Below are 19,362 nucleotides of genomic sequence, written 5' to 3' on the forward strand. Positions count from 1 at the left end.
AGTGAGTTCAGCTCAGATCAGGCTCCTAATTACAGGAGACAGAAGCTGGTCTTGACTACGGGCCTGGGGGCTCAAAGGCTGAGAGGCCAGCCTTGACTACCAACAGAACCATAGTGGACTCTGACTGGTGATGAAGGATAAATACAGTGTCACCACTTCCATCTCTTGCTCCATATCATCTGTCAGGCTAGTGAGAAACGGAGAGGGAAAGATCTAAGAAGGGTCTTGCCCTTTTACTATTAAGAAAAACATCCTTTAGAGCTGGGCAGCAGTGGCTTACCCTGTAATTTTAGCTACCCAGGAAGCTGAGATTTGAGGACTGCGGCTCAAAGCCAGCCCAGGAAGGAAGGTCTGTGAGACTCTTATCTTCAGTTAACCACCAGAAAGCCCAAGTGGAGCTGTGGTTCAAATAGTAGAAAGCTAGCCTTGAACCAGAAGCTTAGAGACAATTTCCAGGCCCTTCTTCAAACACACACACACACACACACACACACACACACACACACACACACACACTCATACTCACACACACACCTATGGCCTAATTAAATAATGGAGGTAAGATAATATACTACAGTCATAACCTTTGCATAATAAGCAGAGCTACCTATATACTACTTTCATGAACACATTTATATGTTTGTCAGTGAGCTGAGCATTAGTGTCCATCAAAAAGCAGCAACTCAGTGCATTATGACTGAATGAATGCCTGAAATGTGCACCAAGTATTATTTCTGTCATGAGAACAAGCAAATAATAATTATGTCCTCCCTAATAGAGCTCATGTTGTTGTGGAGAAGACAGACATTAAATATTTGAGAGAATTATGGTGTACTATGAGAGGTGTATGAGATTTCTTGATTCCCTACCATGGAAGGCAGTTAGCTCAGTGGTTCGCATGTCTTAATCACCAACTACTAAATGTCATACTTGTATTTGATTGTTACTGTTATGATTTCCATTTTACACATGAGGGAATTGAGTCTTTGAAAGACTGACTGACTTGCTCAAGCCTGTCTGTGATATAGAAAGTGTTGATTTGAGTAGGAAGATTCAGAAGGACAAAGTGGATGTTCATTAGCCTGGAGAAAGTTCCTGATTGAACAAATAACTTGACCTGAGCTAGGACAATGACTAGCTTCAAACTTCACTGGCCTACAGACAGATTGTCTGTACTTGCTGTTGTTCTTTAATAAAAAGATTGCGATGGGAGGTAGAAAATGTATGTTCCAGATAGACAAGAGTTGCACGGCACAGCCTATATTCTTGAGAGAAGGGAGTAATGAGCAATCAGGAGTTCAGTTATGATGTGGATCCTTGTGAGGGATGAGGTTGGAAGAAGAAACAAGGAGCAAGATGTTGATCTTTATAATCTCTCAGAGTTGGATATTAATCTCTGGATAATGGGAAACTAAAGGAGGAGTCAGCAAAGAGCAACCCTAGGCCCGTAGCCCTCACTCCATGCACCCTACTGCTGATGGCATCAAGTCAGGACTCCATTTATACACAAGTCCTTCCATGTAGCTCACGCATGGGTCGGCTGTCTTGATTGGACTACCTCTGCCCACTTCTCAACCCTTCCTTTCAGGGAGCATTCTTGCTGCTCTGGCCCTCTTTAGTGTTAAGGCTTCTACAACACTTGGCTTCCCACATCATCCTTCACTGGAGAAGAGCAAAGGCTAGCAAAGGTTAAGATAATAGGAATTCTACAAACAAAAACCCATCACTTTCACTTAGGATTGAGCCCTGACTTTGTGCTTCTCTACCCATTGTTTCTCAAGAGGAATCATCCTGTTTTTTACATGTTTGCATTTCTCTTCCTTTAGTTAGGTGGGTTTTCTCAAAGGCGAAAATCTAACTAGTAGCCAGTAGATGGGAGAGAGGGATTCTGTTATAAAATGGAATGAGCTGGGGCAAGGAGTGTGTTCTGGTGGTAAGAGTGCTTGCCTCGCATGCACAAAGCCATGAGTTTGATTCCTTAGTACCACATACACAGAACAAGCTGAAAATGCTGTTGTGGCTTAAGTGGTAGACCGCTAGCCTTGAAAATGTCCAAGGACAGTGCTCAGGTCCCGAGTTCAAGTCCCAGGACTGGCCAAAACAAAAGGAATGAATTATATGATAGTTTTTCCCCTAAATATTGTGCTGGCCTGAGATAACCTGTAAGGATTTAGCCTGTTAGTCCGAGTTGTGAGATGTCTCTATAATTCTGTGACTACAGTTATTTGCCCTAGTCAACACTAAAATTCCCTTTATTTAAACTGGTTTTCATTGTCCTTGTATCCTAAAATCTTGGGGTTTTAAAATAATTTGGAGTTCGGCTAATTTGAAGTTAATATTTACCAAGTAAACACTGGCTTCCTAAATCTTATAAACACATTAACATTATTTAAACTATTTCATGAGGCCTTTTTATTTTATTTGAAGACAAAGTTTATTTTTTATTAAACCAAGTGCTTTTGGTGTACTTGTTCATTTTTTTAGAAAATAAATCATTAATTATATTTAGAGAATCCATCTTGGACTTCTAGTTGGCCATTTTTAGTAGTGCAATTGAAGTTACTCTGTTAGTATAAAAGCAACAGAAATATATTGGAATATACTTTTCAATTACCTTCTGCAATTAGTCTGAATTTTCCAGACTTGACCCTAGAGAATTTATTTCCTGCAAAGATAATTAAAGCAATGGATTATTATTATTAATTACTTCTCAACAAGACCCAGTGACCAACAAATAATTCAAAGTTGTATTTGCCTGTCATGTGATTGAAATACCTGCAGTTTGTACACATAATTCATATGCTCTCTCATACATATAACTTTCTTGAACCGTCATCTTCTCTCTCATACGCAGACATGAACAGGAGGGGAAAGAAGAGGATATAACCTCAGCTGCTAGGGCAAATATTTGGGGAAGAGACAGAATAGGTGACTATGAATGTTTGGAACAAGAATGGAATTCAGGGAATCCAGTGGGAGTGAAGGGCCACGAGCCATATGTAGTATCAAGAAAGGCAAGATTGGAAAGGGCGGGTGATGAGATTCGTGACAAAGAGAGGGATTGTGGGAACAGCTTGGGACACTTTGTTCTCTCCACATTGCAAATTGTTGCCAACACGGAACCATAACAGCTGCTGTGAGGCAACTCTCTTTTTGGACCTGGATCTGAAATCAGATTCTGCCACTTGCGATTCAAGTTTGGACAATTTATTCAACCTGAGTGTGTTCACCTGCGAAATGTCTCCAACAGTGCCCAGCAGTTAGAGTTCTAGTGGGAGCTGCAGAGAGAGTGTGTTGGAAGCAATAATTGATACTCTACTTATTGTCTCGTTATTGACATATTTTTTCACTTAGCCCTTGTTAGTTCAAATTTCCCATATTTCCCCCTTAAGAACTTTGCTATGTAAACATATCTAAGCAAAAAAGAAAAAAATCTAAGCAATACGTTGTTATTACTATTTCAGTAATACTTAGCTATATTTAAGATATTTCATGAAGTAAAATAACCGCTCCTTGACATAGTCAGTGGTTAAGTAAGTGGAAGACCCAATTCTTCACAATTAGATCAACCTGAGTTCAAATTCTGGACCTACCAAAAATATCATTTTTTAAAATCCAGATACTTTCATTTATGGAGCAAATGATGACTGTCCCTCAAAGCTCCATGTGTTAAAGAATTCTACCAGGAGGTGGCTGAACCTTTAAGAGTTGGAGCCCAGTGGGAGGAAGAAAGATTATTGATGGCAGGCAAGCCCTTGAAGGGGAAATTGAGACTCAAGTTCCTTCCTGACTCCTTGTTTCCTAGCAAACTGGCCTCCTTTGCTATGCATGCAATTATTCTTACCATGGTGTGCTGTGCTGTCTCGGCCCCAAAACAACAGAGGTAAGCAACCAGGGACTGAAACCTCTGAAGTCATCCACCAAAACTGTTAGTCTTGATAGTTGATCATTTCAGATATTTTCACGTATGAACAGAAAGCTCCGTACACATTCTTTCCTTGCCGTACACATTCTTTCCTTGATAGTAATGTGTGATCAAATCTACCTTTTTAGAGAGTTGTTATGATTAAAAGCAACAGTGTAGGGGGAGGGAAATGGGGACAAAAACACGAGAAGGGGTATCAGTGTGTGAGAAGTAATGTATCTGTTACCTGATGAATGTACCTGTAACCCCTCTATACATTATCCCAACAATAAAAATAAATAAAGAAAAACAATAGTAATGGGCTTACAATGGTATCTCATTAAAGTGCCAGTCAGTTGAGATATTTTTCATTTTCTAGCATTTGTTTGTTTGTTTATTTATTTATTTATTTATTTGCTGGTCCTGAGCACTGAACTGTGAGCCTGAGTGCTGTCCCTAAGCTCTTTTTGCTCAAAGATAGCACTCTATCACCTGAGCTACAGAACCACTGCAGACATTTATTTTTGTGACTAATTGGAGATATCTAGCCTAACTGGCTTCAAATTGTTATCCTCAGATTTCAGCCTCCTGAGTAGCTAAGATTACAGGTGTGAACCACCACTGCTTAGCCTTTTTTTTTTAATATCACGGTCTCGTCGTATAAGTCTATTTGCTTGAAACTCACTAAGTAACCCACTTAGTCTCTAATTTGGTCTTCCTACTTCAGTCAGCTATGCTGGAATTTCAGGTGTGTGCCACCATTACCAGCTAATATTTCACAATCTTGATTCCATTTATTATCTAGAGGAATTTCACATGGAGACAAAAGGAATGGTATGACAATTATTAAATAAAGAAAAAGCCCAGAGTGGGTAAGAATGAACATAAAGTCACATAAGAAAAGGACTATGGAATCAACACTAGAACCTGTTCCTGATTCTCTGGATTGTGTAGCTCAATAGTAAAGAAACTGGGCCCAGACACTGGATGGCTCTTCCAGAGCCTTCGACTTCAGGTTTCAGGATATATGGTCCTCTCATCTGTCTTGAGATATTTGAAGGCCAAAGGAGAATTTTAAACTAATTTTAAATCAAACTCAGAACAAGAAATCTAAATTTCATATCACCAATATTTTAGAAGTTTATTAAGATTTTTCTGGAGGTCAAAACTCAATAATGATTTTTCAACATATTTTAGTATTGATTAATAACCTTTTTATCTAGATTCTGTGGAGGATTTGTAGAGATGAGTGTTCTAAACAACTTTCCTATTCTGTATGTAACTTACTAGCTTGCCATCAACTGAATCTTCCCAGTTTCTGATAGCTTTGGAGTCCAGTGACTTTCAGAAGGATTCTATGTCAAATTCAGTTTTCCTGGGATCATCTGAGACCTTACTCCACAGAAAGAAGTGCCTCTCTTCATCTATAGTTTTAAATTCTTTAAGTCTTGGGAAATCTATTTAGAGTAAATTCTTTGTTCGGGCTTTTGGTGGCCAGTGGGTCCAGTTTTTATCTGGCCTGGCTGGTGGGACTCAGGCATGTCTGGGCTGTGACAAGACCACAGCAACTTCCCAACACCCCCAGCAAAGGAAGCAGTCAGATGGTGCAACTTTCCATTTGGCCTCTCTTATTCTCAATTGGCCTCTCCTGATTTCCTTCCGCCCTCGATTACACAATCCCATTCTAATTTCCATGGTTGATCTAGTTTAATGTGTTTACCTTCCTTTTCTGTATCCAACTGATGTTTGGGGGAAAACTGGGAGTTAAAACCTCTTAACTTTGAGTAGCTGTATAAAAGCGAGTGTGTGATTCCAATGTTTCCTGTTCTACTTAGCATGAAGACATTTTCTTCTTCGTTCTTCCTGCATTCCTAAATCATCATGAAGTTCTAATTATTCAGTTAGCAATTACATGGTGGAAACAATTACTTTCTTATTTGTATTTTACAGAAGGAGATCCTGGGATCCTAAATTTGTATCAGATTACACTGTGCCCTGGAAACAAAGTAAGAGCTACAATCTGGAGCCCCCAACTATTGCTCCCCAAAGATTTCACTACTCTGTGGATGTGTCCTCCTTCTCATTTTCTTTTTAGGTAAGTCCTGTCTTCTTATTAAATTATAAAATGAATGACCATCATCTTGACAGCAAATAGATTCTGAGATAAATGCCTGTCTATAAAACTCAACCTCTGTGAATTCCTCCCTTGAGTTCAGTGGAACAAAATGTCTGTATTGGACCATGTGGTCTTCCCACAGGTATCCTTCCTGAGATGCAGCTGTCTTATTCCTTTAAGCCATTCTTTTTCTGTTCTTGCAGGCAATGTAACTTTTTAGACCATGAATAATATTCACTAATGTGCCTGTCTTTGTGTTCAGACTCTGGCTGAAAGTCCTCATAAAGAAATGCTCAGAGACAATGAACTTTTGGCTGACAACATGGGGTTCTGTGTGGGTATCTAATAACTTTGTGCCTATGAAGTAAAAGGAATAGACCAAAATTAAAAAGCTCTTTAGGCATACCCAGTTCTGTGACTTCGATGAAAGCTAGGGTCCCATGATAGTAGCAAAATTAATTTGTCAGTTTCATCAGTGTCTTTTTGTTTTGCCAGAATCTGCCCACACAGGTGACCTTGAAAGTCTGGGACAATGAGATGACCCAGCACAGCCCTGATGTTAGCTGGATTCATTCAGGCTAAATGTTGATCATAAATCTACCTGTCCAATATTTCACATGAATCAAAGCTATATGTATGTTCATTTTGAGTTTTCATTCATTATAGGCAGACCATTCCTAGACATTCCTTACCTTTCTGACTCTTAAGTTGTCCCATTTGGAAATCTGATCCAAATGAAGATGACAAATAAATTAGATAGAGCTTGCTACTATACCATCGTGTGTGTGTGTGTGTGTGTGTGTGTGTGTGTGTGTGTGTGTGTGTGTGTGTGTTGGTACTGGGGCTTGAACTCTGGACATTGTGTTCTTGCTTGGCTTTTACACTAAAGGCTGATCTCTACCACCTAACCCAAACTTCCACTGCTGGCTTTTTTGCTGCTTAATTGAAGAGTCTCAGATTTTCCTTCCATAGATAGCTTTAAACTTTGATCCTTAGATCTCAGTCTCCTGGGTAGCTGGAATTATAGGCATGGGCCACCTGTGCCAAGCTTTTCCCTTCTTTAATTTGGCTTTTGGTCCGGTCACCTACATCAGAGAGCACTTAGTAGAGAAAGGTTTTAGACATCATGATTCTAGAATCTGTGGGGTCAGAAGCAGAGGTACCAGTTCTGACACAGGAAGTTTAGTTAGTAATGGCAGTAACCACACTTGTAAAACAGCATCTGAACCCAAGGGACCAAAGAGGCTGTTACCTTCTTTCTGTAAAGCAATGTGAGAGTGAGCCTCATCAGATGCTGGCATGCTAAGGAGCTAGGTGGTGGGTCCCACTTACATTCTGCCGGAAGGCAGTAGGCTTCAGAAAAGGAGTTCAAGTGTCTCCTTGGCTCCTGGTGATTTACTCTGATTCTCCTTTGTAGACATATGGAGTCTATCTCCTACTATCTCCATAAATACTGTTGTCACTGACTCTGCCAACCCCCCCCCTCCTTTCTCACCCCAGGGAAAAGCCAGAGATCAGACATTCCTACTCAGTCTCCCCAGTTAGGTTTCTATGCTGTTAGGGGAGGGGGAAGTGTCTGTGGTCAAGATGATGTGTGTATTTGAATCTTTTAAAGAGCCAGGCTAAACTTAGAGTCAGGGGGCCACCATAAATAACTTGTGTCTGTCCCTCTTTGTGTGGTTGAGACTGGAATGCCTTTCTCTTTAGAGTTATACAAGCAGGGAGAGATCAAAGAGTCAAGCATTTATGGATGCGTAGTTCATTACAAATCCAGGCCACTCAGTGGGAGAACGTTGCAAAAGCACCAACAAATTTTCAGTGACTGTATTGTTTGCATGAAGGGGTGGGAGGGCACACAAAGAACTTGCAACTACTTTAAATTATTTTTTTTGCAAAAAATTAAAATGAAAAAATGGACATTCACTTTCAGAGGAGAATCGAAACCTAATTGGCATCTTTTTAGGCTCTGGAATGTGGTAGGGAGAAAGAGGAAGTAGAGAAATTGACCCCATACCACAAGGAATGTGGTTCAAGCAGAATAATAGGAAGGGAACAGTATCATGGGTAATTTACTTACCCTTGGGTAAGCATTATAGAGAGCCTTTGATAAGCAGAGCAGAACATACACAGAGATTTTTTTTTGAAAGCCTAAACTAGATAATGGATTTGAAAAACAGGCTTTGAACTACTTTGCTAGACTATAAAGACTAAATGTGTTTCAAATTATAGCATCGGTGATGTTACCATCCTGGGATTGTAGATAATCACAGTGCTACAAAATAATAACTACTATTTATTCAGTGTCTGCTGTGTGCCACATGCCGTGCAGTGTATGTGATACCTTTTAATCCTCCCAGTCGGGCACAGAGAGACTATGTTATCACCATTGTATACGCAGACCAATGGGAGTTCACAGAGCTGAAGTGCTTTGCTCAAGGTCACACAGTCACTAGGGAGAAGTTCCAGACTTCAACTGAACTAGACTACCAAAGTGACGACCACTGACCCAAAGTTAATGTCTGTGGTGACGGGTGCTGCTTCTTCTCCTTTTCTTCTCCTTCTCTTTCCCCTTCCCTTTCCCTTTCCCCTTCCGTTTCCCCTTCCTTCTCCTCCTCCCCTGCCTCCTCTTCTTTTTCCTCCCTCCCCTGCTCTTCTCCCCGCTTTTCTGTTCTCTCATGGTAGGAAGTTTCTGTGGGTTCTTTTACTTTCTGGGCTCGAGAGCTCAGCTGTCAAAGTGCCATTTGAATCTGTAATAGCAGTTGTTTAGAACAAAAGAATGAACTCCAAGTCCAAGCCTCAACCTTCCCACTGTTCTTGCACGCATGCTCCACTCAAACTGGTGGAACTGCTATAGATCTCAGGCAAGTTTTCTATTCAGCCAACTTTCTTAGAAGAAACCATGTTAAGAGAAGGATTTTTATCAAGCTTCTTGTCCTTCTCAGGGGCAATAAAAGACACTGTTTTACATCCTGTTGAATCGCACAGCCTGTCATGTGTAAAATACTTCCACCAAGAGAAACCTCAAGACCTTGAATGTGAGTGTCTACATGGGTGGCCTGTTCCTGTGGTTGCAGTTAGGCAGATTTAATCACTAACATCCTATGACAACATGTTGCATGCAGAAGGGCCTTGATCTACTATTTTCTGCATGATTGTTAGAGACCATTGTCTCATAGAAGAACACCTGTTACAAGCTTGACGGTAAAGCCAAAAGCCCATTTCCTCAAATGTATTCCGTGAACAAGAATCAGGTTATCGTTTCTCATTCTTTATACTACTTTAGTTTTAATAAAAGTTGAACTGCATGAACCCTTTTTTCATATTTTTTATTGTAATTAATGGAAGGATTACATGATATTTGCCAGATAGATGGTGCATTAATTCCTATACATTGATACCCTTTCACATGTCTTGGTCCCCATTTCCCTCCACCCCTCATCTTGTTTTCCCCCGTTCCCTATCCAATTTCAAATAACCAAATACAAATATATCCGATATATCAGGTAACAAAGTGAGATATTGTAACAATATGAGATAACCAAGGGACAGCAAAAGAGATGAGAGATAACACAGTACATTAAGAACAACAATCACTCATTATATGGCTTATGTTTGTATATCCTAGAAGTCCTGTCAATTAGCTTCATACTATATGGCCTTTTGTATCAAGGTTTTGCTCTATTGCAAATCTCTGCTATGAGAGCCCAAGGTTTCTACTGATTATGACAAATGAGGGAAACCATTGAGCCTAAGTTCCTTTGAGTCTGGTTTACTTCACTTAATATGATCTTTTCTAAGTCTTCCCATTTCCTTAAAAATGGGGCAATGTCGGGGCCGGGAGTTTGGCCTAGTGGTTAAAGTGCTTGCCTAGCATGCATGAAGACCCGGGTTCGATTCCTTGGTACCACATACATAGAAAAAAGCCAGAAGTGGTGCTGAGGCTCAAGTGGTAGAGCTCTAGCCTTGAGAAAGTCCAAGGACAGTGCTCAGGCCCTGAGCTCAAGCCCAGGACTGGCAAAAAAAAAAAAAATGGGGCAATGTCATTCTTTCTGACAGCAGGATAGAATTCCATTATGTACAAATACCATATCTTGTTGATCCACTCATCAGCTGAGGGACATCTAGGTTGGTTCCATATCTTTACTATGGTAAATAGTGCTGCAATGAACATTGTTGTGCTGGTGGATTTAGTATGTCCTTGTTTCTGGATGATTGGGTAAATGCCAAGTAGTGGAATTGCTGGGTCATAGGGGAGCTCTATGTTTAGTCTTTTGAGGAACTGCCATACTGCTTTCCATAGTGGTTGAACGAGTTTGCACTCCCACCAACAGTATAGTAGTGATCCGTCCTGGCCACATCCCCTCCAGCATCTGTTGTTATTCGTTTTCTTGATCCTGGCCATTCTAACTGGAGTGAGGTGGAATCTTAAGAGTTGTTTTGATTTGCATTTCTTTTATGACCAGAGATGTTGAGCATTTCTTCATGTGTCTATAGGCCATTTTTGTTTCTTCATCAGAGAAGACTGGTCTTTGGACCATCCTTTAATGGGATGGTTGTTACTTTGGAGATTAGTTTTGGATTGATTCAATTTTTTGAGCTGTTGATATATTTTAGATATGAGGCCTTTGTTTGTTGTATGATTGGTGAAGATCTTCTCCCACTCTGTAGGCTTCCTAATTAGTTTACTAGCTATGTCCTTTGCCATACAAAAGCTCTGGAGTTTAATGCAATCCCAGTTATCCAGCCTTTCTCTGATTTGTTGTGATTCTTGGTCCTTATTAAGAAAGTTTCTACCTGTGCCAAGGAGGTCTAGTGTATCTCCTAGACCTCCAGGTCTTTGATCCATTTGGAGTTAATTCTAGTACAGGGTGACAAAGAAGGATCCAACTTTAGTTTTCTGCAGGTGCTTAACCAGTGCTGCCAGCACCACTTGTTGAAGAGGCTGTCTTTCTTCCATTCTATTTTTTTTGGCTCCCTTGTCAAAGATTAAGTGGCCATAGGTCTGTGGTTTAATATCTGGGTCTTCAGTTCTATGCCATTCGTCTTCAGGCCTGTTTTTGTGCCAGTACTAAGCTGTTTTGATAATTATAGCTCTGTAATAGAGTCTCAAGTTTGGTATTGAAATTCCTCCTGCGCTGTTCTTTCTGCTAAGAAGTGTTTTTGCTATACAGGGTCTTTTATTATTCCATATGAAATTTTGGATTGCCTCTTCTATTTCTTTAAAGAATGACATTGGGATATTGATGGGTATTGCATTGAATTTGTAGATAGCCCTTGGCAAGATTGTCATTTTCACGATATTGATTCTTCCAATCCAGGAGCATGGGAGGTTTTTCCATTTCCTCAGTTCTGCTTTAATTTCCTTTTTCGGGGTTTTAAAGTTTTCATCAAAAAGGTCCTTTACATTCTTAGTTAAGCTAATTCCTAGGTATTTTCTTTTCTTTGAGGCTATTACGAAAGGAGTTCCTTTCCTGATTATTGCCTCGTTCCTCTCACTGTTGGCGTAGAGGAAGGCAGTCCAGTAGAAAGAACTCAAAGACTAGAGTCATAAAGTCTCAATGGCTACATAATCTCTGAGTACTTTTGTCCTGGTCACAGATAAAAGCTGAAGCCTGGGGGTAACACAAGGTCAAATGATTAAGATGATTGGAAAACTACAGTTCTTTACAAAACTTACCTTCTTTTCTTTCTTTGCAGTGATTTTACCTTTTGCTCAATCCATCTCTTCATATTACTTTTTCCTTTTAAAGAAGTTGTTAAAGGTCAGAAATAGAAGCAGAGAATCGATCAATTCTCTTTTTAACTTGAGTTAATTGCAACTGAGAGCCTCTTCCGAAATCCTGTGGCTCTTCCCTCCTCCAAGTTTTCTTGCAATATTTCACACGTGCAGGGGGAGAAGTTGCGAGTTGCCTCCTCCAGTCCTTACTTTCAGAGCTGCAGAACGCATCTGCCAGGCGGCACATATGTTCTCAGTTCCATAGAGGAAGAAAACACATTTGCTGAAAAGCAATGGAAACTTAAAAAAAAAAAAACAGTTGAGTTTTATAATAAAGACACTTTGCATTTTGCAAACTTCTTGTCTTCTCTGGTCACTGAGGGTTTTTTCCCCCTGATCCTGGACAGGTTCTAATGCTCACAGGCATCTGTCATTCTGCCTCCCTTTTGCCTGAGATGGGGCTGCAGCTGGAAGGGAGACATGGGAAATAGCGAATGACCAAAAGATGGAATTAGAAGGGAGAAGCAATAGCTCTTCAAAGCAAGCCACTGAAAGTATATCTATTTGCTTCTTAGGTCCCTGTAACTTCTAATGTAGCAATTATCTTGTTGCTAGTTGGGGAGACCTGGCCTCCTGTGTACTTAAGGTGTAGAGTACTATACAAGATAGAGGTGGATACCCAAGCCTGCAATTGTAGCATTTCATTTACAGGCACAGCATCTTATATGTGATGTGGAGAATGTTGGAAAGCTGTTTTTTTTCATCCGGAAAACTGTCTTTTAAAACAGCCTAGGAAAAAAATAAAAGCCTAGGAAGAATCCTTTCTTGTCCTAAAGGAATGCATTGTTAGTGAATATAATTGTATATTTAAAACATCAGGCAAACCAGCTTCAAGTAAGCTGTGAGTTTCTCTGGAAGCTATAGGAATCATTTGCAAACAAAATGAAACTCAGGTTTGTTTTGTAAATTTATTTCCTGATGCTTTGACCTTCCTCACTCGTCACTCAAGCTCTTTCTGTACGGTTGGTATTTGGTTGTTCCAGTGGGTTGTTTTGACTTATTGTGATTTGTGATAGCCTAGCCACGGCCTCCACCACAGAACAAAGGCTTTTCTAAACCACGATCTGTCTTGTCACATCTGGGTTTTCAGTTCTTATGTGTCCTACAGCACCATTCCCATTCAGAAGGAATTGACAGTGGCATTTCACTTGAGAAGGGATGGGAGAAATATTCCACCCTTTTTACAGAACCCAAAGGCAACTTGGAAGACACTTTGAAAGCCAGTCTCCAACGCCACAATCTGAAACAGACCAGGGTAGCTCCACAGACAGGTGGTGCCTGTCACAACGCAGCCTAGCCCCTGTGAAATGGATTGTGTGGACTTGCTCAGAATATTTCAGGATTTATCATCACTGACTTCTGTGAAGCATTGTGTTTTTTAAACTCCCTTAGAAATGGGTCACTATATAAATCCTAAAGAGAAAACCAAGCCAGGTAGACCTCAAATTTTGGCTCCATATCAGACTCAAAAATTTGAAATCCCAGGTCATTCCCTGAAAGCTTCCTGACATAAGTTATAACCCACCCAGACCTATGGCATTCTGGATCCCAGTAAAACTTATCCAAGAAGTGAAGGCTCAGTAAGTGTCATGTTGCATTAATCTATTGGGCAGACTAAAGAGAAAGCAGCAGATCATAGAAAACCAGGATATTTGATGGTATAATAGACACTTCTCCCGTTAGGATCAGCGAGTAAAATTTTCCCTTAGGATTTTGAAGGAAAGATTTCCCCTAAAAACAATACCAAACTGTTTCTTTGCATCCTTAAAGACCCAAGGATTAAAGAAATGCCAGAACATTCAGGGGAAGTCAAGTATATGCTTCTTAAAATGATCTATAATTTCAAAGCTCATTGTATAGATAGACAAGAAACACAGCTTTAACAAACATTTAAACCTCATCTGCATTAAGCTATTAACAGCTTTTTGAAAAAAATAAAATATTTTGGTCATTGATTGCATTTTAGCTATAATGTTTAGATGCTTTAACTACAGTTAATGTGAACCTATGGATTCACTATTTGCAAAGTCACATATCCAGTAAAAATTTACCTGCAAGCTCTAAACCAGTTCTAATAGTGTTTTTGTAGTCACTCACAGCCAAATACGTAAATTTAAGTTACCCAAAGTGCATTATAAAAAAAGTGTTTTTTCAGCTAGGCTCGGTGGCTCATGCCTATTTATTTGTTTGCTTCTTTGGGTTTCCTACTCATGAAAGGTCATGGCTTTGTTTCATGGCCACTGGAATAGACACCCTGATTTTTTTTTTGCCAGTCTTGGGGCTTGAATTCAGGGCCTGAGCACTGTCCTTGGGCTTTCTCAAGTGCTCTATCACATGATCCACAGCACCACTTCCAGCTTTTTCTATGTATGTGGTACTGAGGAATCGAACCCAGGTCTTCATGCATGCTAGGCAAGCTCTCTATCACTGGGCCAAATTCCCTGCCCATTGATTTTTTTTTAACATGGAAAACTTTAACTTTGATACTTGAATAAAATAAGCATACTAACTTGATTTTTATTTCTTTTTAATTTATTTCTTTTTATTTTTTGCCAGTCCTGGGGCTTGGACTCAGAGCCTAGGCACTGTCCTTGGATTTTCTTCTCAAGGCTATCTACCACTGTACCACTTGAGCCACAGCACTACTTTTGGCTTTTTCTGTTTATGTGGTACTAAAGAATAGGACCCAGTGCTTCGAGCACGCTAGGCAAGCACTCTTACCACTAGGCTATCCTCCTGGCCTGACACCTTGATTTTTAATAAAGGTACCTATATAAATGTTTCTCTTCAACCAAGGGCATTTAAATGCACTTTAACTTAATAGAATTTAATAACTTAATATACTGCTATGGCCACTGACATTTTTACTAGTCAGTGTAGAGAAACTATGTGTTTTCATATTCATGCATAAAGTCATTTGTTTCATCACAAAATAGCATTTACAGTTTGACATGATCATTGCTTTAAGTAGTATAGAGAAAGTATATTACTTCATAAATAATTGCTTGTTTACATGCCTTTGCTGGTAGGAAACAATAGTGCCGATATCATTAGCCTGTTATGTGAGGAAATGAGAAAGTGAGTACACAGAGGCCCAAAGCAGCAGAGAGGATTTCTCACCATGCCCATGGACATGATAAATTGTCCCATTTTGCCACTTAAGTAGTAGATTAGATCAATACAGCATCTGACTCCTGAGCTTCAGTGAGAAATTTCAGATCTGATGGAAAAGTATTTTTTGTTGTATCTCAGGAAAGATTCTCAAAACTCTAGAAAAAAAATAAATGTTCATGAAATATGGCCAAATTACATCTTCACACATGAAAAATGTACTACATTTATTTTCTTGAGAGTTTGAAAATGGTTTTGTAAAATATAAGTTTCTAAGATCAGTGTTCAAAGCCACATTAAACTGCTATTAAAGAATAATCCTCAAACCATTTCATGTGGGGAGTTTTTTTAGAATTGAGCAAAATAAAGTACATACAATGAAATTAATGTAATTTCTTCAATAAATACAAGGTATTATAGGGTTATTAGTATTACCTTGACTGTTGATCCTAAACTATCCAAAATTGTTTTACATCAAGTATCTTTTAAAAAATCATTGATATAAGCAAGCCATTCTCAAAACCTTTCAGAACGACAAAGTAATAGAAAACAATGAGACAATGAGGTTAAAAGTGTATTTTTCTGAATCCTCCAAGAGAATCCACCTTCTTCCTCTCCTCCTTATTCTCCCCCTTCCATACTGAAATGTGAACTTAAGGCCCGAGTTTCTCACTCAAGCCTTCTTACCCACAGCTAATACCCTACAACTTGAACCTTGTCTGCAGTCTGGCTTTATGCTAGTTAATTGGATATGGAGTCTCAAAGACTTTCCAGAATAGGAAGGCTTCAAACTGTGATTTTCATTCATGAGCTACTGGTACCAGGCTTTCTCTAAGCTATTTCTTATAAGTCTATACTGCAGCTTAGTTTGTTCTACATTCATATCTGCTTTGTTGGAAATTAACACAGCTGTAATCAGCTAACTTAGAAGATGAATGACTTGAAAGAATAGCGATTTATTTATGGCTGATATAGAAGCCATATAACAATCCAGAGGTTCTTCTAGGGTTCTTCTTTCAATAGTTTCTTCCATCCTGTGGCCTCTACAGTCTTGGAGAAAGTTTGTAGTTTCATTGTGGAGGGTCGTGGGCAGGCATTGAAGGTAATATTTCAACTCCTATTCACATTCTTCAGCCCACAGTTTAGTCTCAAAGGCAAATTGGAGCTCCAACGTATGCCAGCAATGCTGGCTTCCTCTTTGCCTGAGGGTGAGAAACAGGATAATCTTTCTTATTTCCCATAGGTAAAGGTTTGAATTTTCCATAATAGGCTCCATTTACTTCTAAACATGCCATTAAATGGGGTTAAAATTACTGTAAACAAAAAGGAAAACATTTGATACCATAATTTAATGAATCTCAGCATGCATAGTTGAGTCAGGTCTTTAATGGGTACTGAAGTTGCAAGCCTTCTAGCAAGATTTTTTAAAAATTTATTTCTTGGCAGTATTGGGCTTTGAACTCAAGGCTTTGTATTTGAAAGGCAGGCACTCAAGTTATGCTCCCAGCCCTTCTGTCCTTTTGCAAGGCTTTCTTGGTCACCTCATGTCCTATCCCATTCCTTCTGTCTGTACTATCATAATGACATCCAGAAAATACTTGTTTTTTTTCTATGCTTTATGTATATTCATATTAGACTCTAGTCTTCTTACACTGAAGTGTCAGATCATACAGTAGTTTTAGACTGGGGCTCTATAGTCACACTGCAAGAGTTCATACCTTGGGCCGGGAGTTTGGCCTAGTGGTTGAGAGCTTGTCTAACATGCATGAAGACCTGGGTTTGATTTCTTGGTACCACATACACACAAAAGTCAGAACTGGTGCTGTGCGCAAGTGGTAGAGCACTAACCTTGAGGAAAGCCCAAGAACAGTGCTCAGGCCCTGAGTTCAGTCCCCAGGACTAACAAAAAAAAAAAAAGAGTTCATATCTTGGGTTTGTTATTGACTATTACCTAATACTTTACCTCTTTAACCTCCTTCTACTCTTATTTCTCTTATTTCAAAATAAGCATGAATGAACAAAGGAAGGAACCCCTAAGGAACAAATGCATTAGTGGTATTCACTAAGCACTCTGTGGAAAGTGAACTATACAACTTGTAGGTAGGATCATAGGGGAAAACTGGGAGAGAGAGAGAGAAGAGATGACATTGTCCAACCAGAAATGCACTCTTTACCTGGCTTATGTAACTGTAACCCTTCTGTATATCACCTTTATAACAGTTTACCACCTACACACACGCATGTGTGCACACACGCACACACACACACAAACACACACAAAAAAACATGATTAAGGAACCTATGTCACATATCAATGTCAGAGCTACACTAATAAGATATATAAATCCTCCAGTTTGGTAAGACTTCAGATACACATAGTGAGCCTTCAAGAGACATTAAGTGTAATTATTAGTACAATCAAGAACTTCCATTATATTTCCTTGAATCCTCTATTGCAATTACCAGTTAGCAAATGGACCGTTACTACTGCTTACTAAAATGAACAATGAATATTTTTGACCCAGAATATAGAACAAGCACTCTACTTTAACATAAAGGAGAATATAAAGAATTTTTTCACACTGTATTTTCTTCAGTTCCATGTAGTATACATTAATTAAGATCTAGTGTGTGAAGATGGGAATAAATCTGCAAAGGTGATCTATTGGTTTAAATTCACAGTATTCTTTTCCTTTTAAGTAATGCATGCACTAAACTTGAAGTGGGATGCCTCCCATTTGAGCACACATAAAAACCAGGTTAAAAAAAAAGTCTAATTTTGTAATGGAGACTCAAGCCCTAGTGAAATTAGCAGTACTGCTAAACGGCCAGAATCTCATGAAAGCACAGATGCAGAGAAGCACGGCCATTTGCCTGGGAAGTTAAGCTGATCCTCAGGGCCTAGAATCCAGATTCTAGTGTTCTCACATACAGGATTAAAGGACAGACTGTAGGAGCAGAGCACACTGGAAGGAATTATTTAGAGACATGGATTAAAAGTGAGAAGTGTGCAGGGTATAAGAGCAAGTATATATTCTCAGAGAATTGATAGAGAAGTTGGCAGCTCCTTCTGCACTCAGGGCAGAACAGGAAAACAAAACTTTCAGACTTCAAAGAACCTAACCACAACCCTTTGTAGCACTCCATCAGTCCTTTGTAGTAGCACCCCCAAGGGCAAAACTTGTTTCCAATGGTTGCACATTGATAACGCACCAAGTATTTGACAGAAGAAATGCAAGATTAAGCTTACATTTTAAACTTGACAAAAAACAAAGTTTCCAAGAAACTGATGTCACACACACACACACACACATGCACGCACACAGACACACAGACACACACACACACACACACACACACACACACATACACACTAGCCAAACACAAACAAGCAAAACATGACTAGCAAGGGGAAAAGCAAAACAAAGAATATAAGAGATTAGGTTTATTGGGCCTGAAACATATATTTTGTATCATTAATATACTCAAGAAAGAAAAAAATAGTAAGCATCATTAAGTTATATAATTCTAAAAGATAAAATTATACAGAATTAAATTTCTAAAATAATATAACCATTAACATTAGAAATTGCTTTGAAGGTCAGTTAAGATGCACCTGAAGAGCCAGGCATTGGTGGCTCATGCCTGTAATACTGGCTGCTCAGGAAACTGAGATCTGAGGATTGCAGTTGACAGCCAGCCTGGGTAGGACTCTTATTTCCAATTAACCACTGAAAAGTGGAAGTGGAGCTGTGGCTCAAAGTAGTAGAACACTGACGCTGAGTGAAAATTTCAGGAATGGTACTCAGGCCTTGAGTTCAAACTCTGGCCAACAACAAAAAGATGCAGCTGAAGAAGCAATTTGTATACATTAATGCAGAGTAATTTAAAATACTGCTTTCAAACTCAAAAAGAAAATCACTAGGAAAGCATTTAAAGGAGAAAAATTATGACAGAAAGATAGAATACTTTCAAACTGAATGTTTAGGCTGGGAGTGAGGAAACTTTTTTTATTTAGAAAATTTCACATGGTACATGTTGCAAGTTTATTGGGCCATAGATTGCATAAAATTCTCAACATTGTAAAGTTTTTAATAGAAGCTATAAATAATAACGATACAAATTACCAGGCATCAAAGGCTTAAGCCTATAATCCTAGGTACTCAGGAGGCTGAGAGTTGGAGGATCATGTTTTGAAACAGCCTAGATAGAAAATCTTTCCAACTCCATCTCCCAGTAATCAGCAGAAAGCGTAGCTGGAGTCACTCAAGTGGTAGAATGTCCAGCTTACAAGCATGAAACCTGAATTCAAGCCCTGATATGGCAAAATAATAAGAGGAATTGTAGTATTGGTAGTAATAGTAATAATAATAATAGTAATAGTAATAACCAACAAGCCTGGGTATGTTCTGGTCAGAATTTATTAACAAAAAGACAAGCAAAATGCTTAGCCAA

At 39.2% G+C, this 19,362-nt stretch overlaps 1 long non-coding RNA gene across 2 annotated transcripts in view; it reads left to right on the top strand.

The window, feature by feature from the left end:
- LOC150046000 (uncharacterized) overlaps positions 1-9,133 on the top strand; it is a 368,029-nt gene extending 358,896 nt beyond the window's left edge. For both annotated transcript variants that reach the window (XR_016532710.1, XR_016532709.1), the window contains 2 exons: positions 5,855-5,999; positions 8,963-9,133. This is a non-coding gene — a long non-coding RNA (uncharacterized LOC150046000). The remainder of the gene's footprint in view (positions 1-5,854; positions 6,000-8,962) is intronic.
- The last annotated feature ends 10,229 nt before the right edge of the window (positions 9,134-19,362 follow it).

The sequence above is a fragment of the Megascapheus bottae genome, chromosome 26 (assembly GCF_031878675.1).
Source record: "Megascapheus bottae isolate mThoBot1 chromosome 26, mThoBot2.hap1, whole genome shotgun sequence".
Taxonomy (NCBI): domain Eukaryota; kingdom Metazoa; phylum Chordata; class Mammalia; order Rodentia; family Geomyidae; genus Megascapheus; species Megascapheus bottae.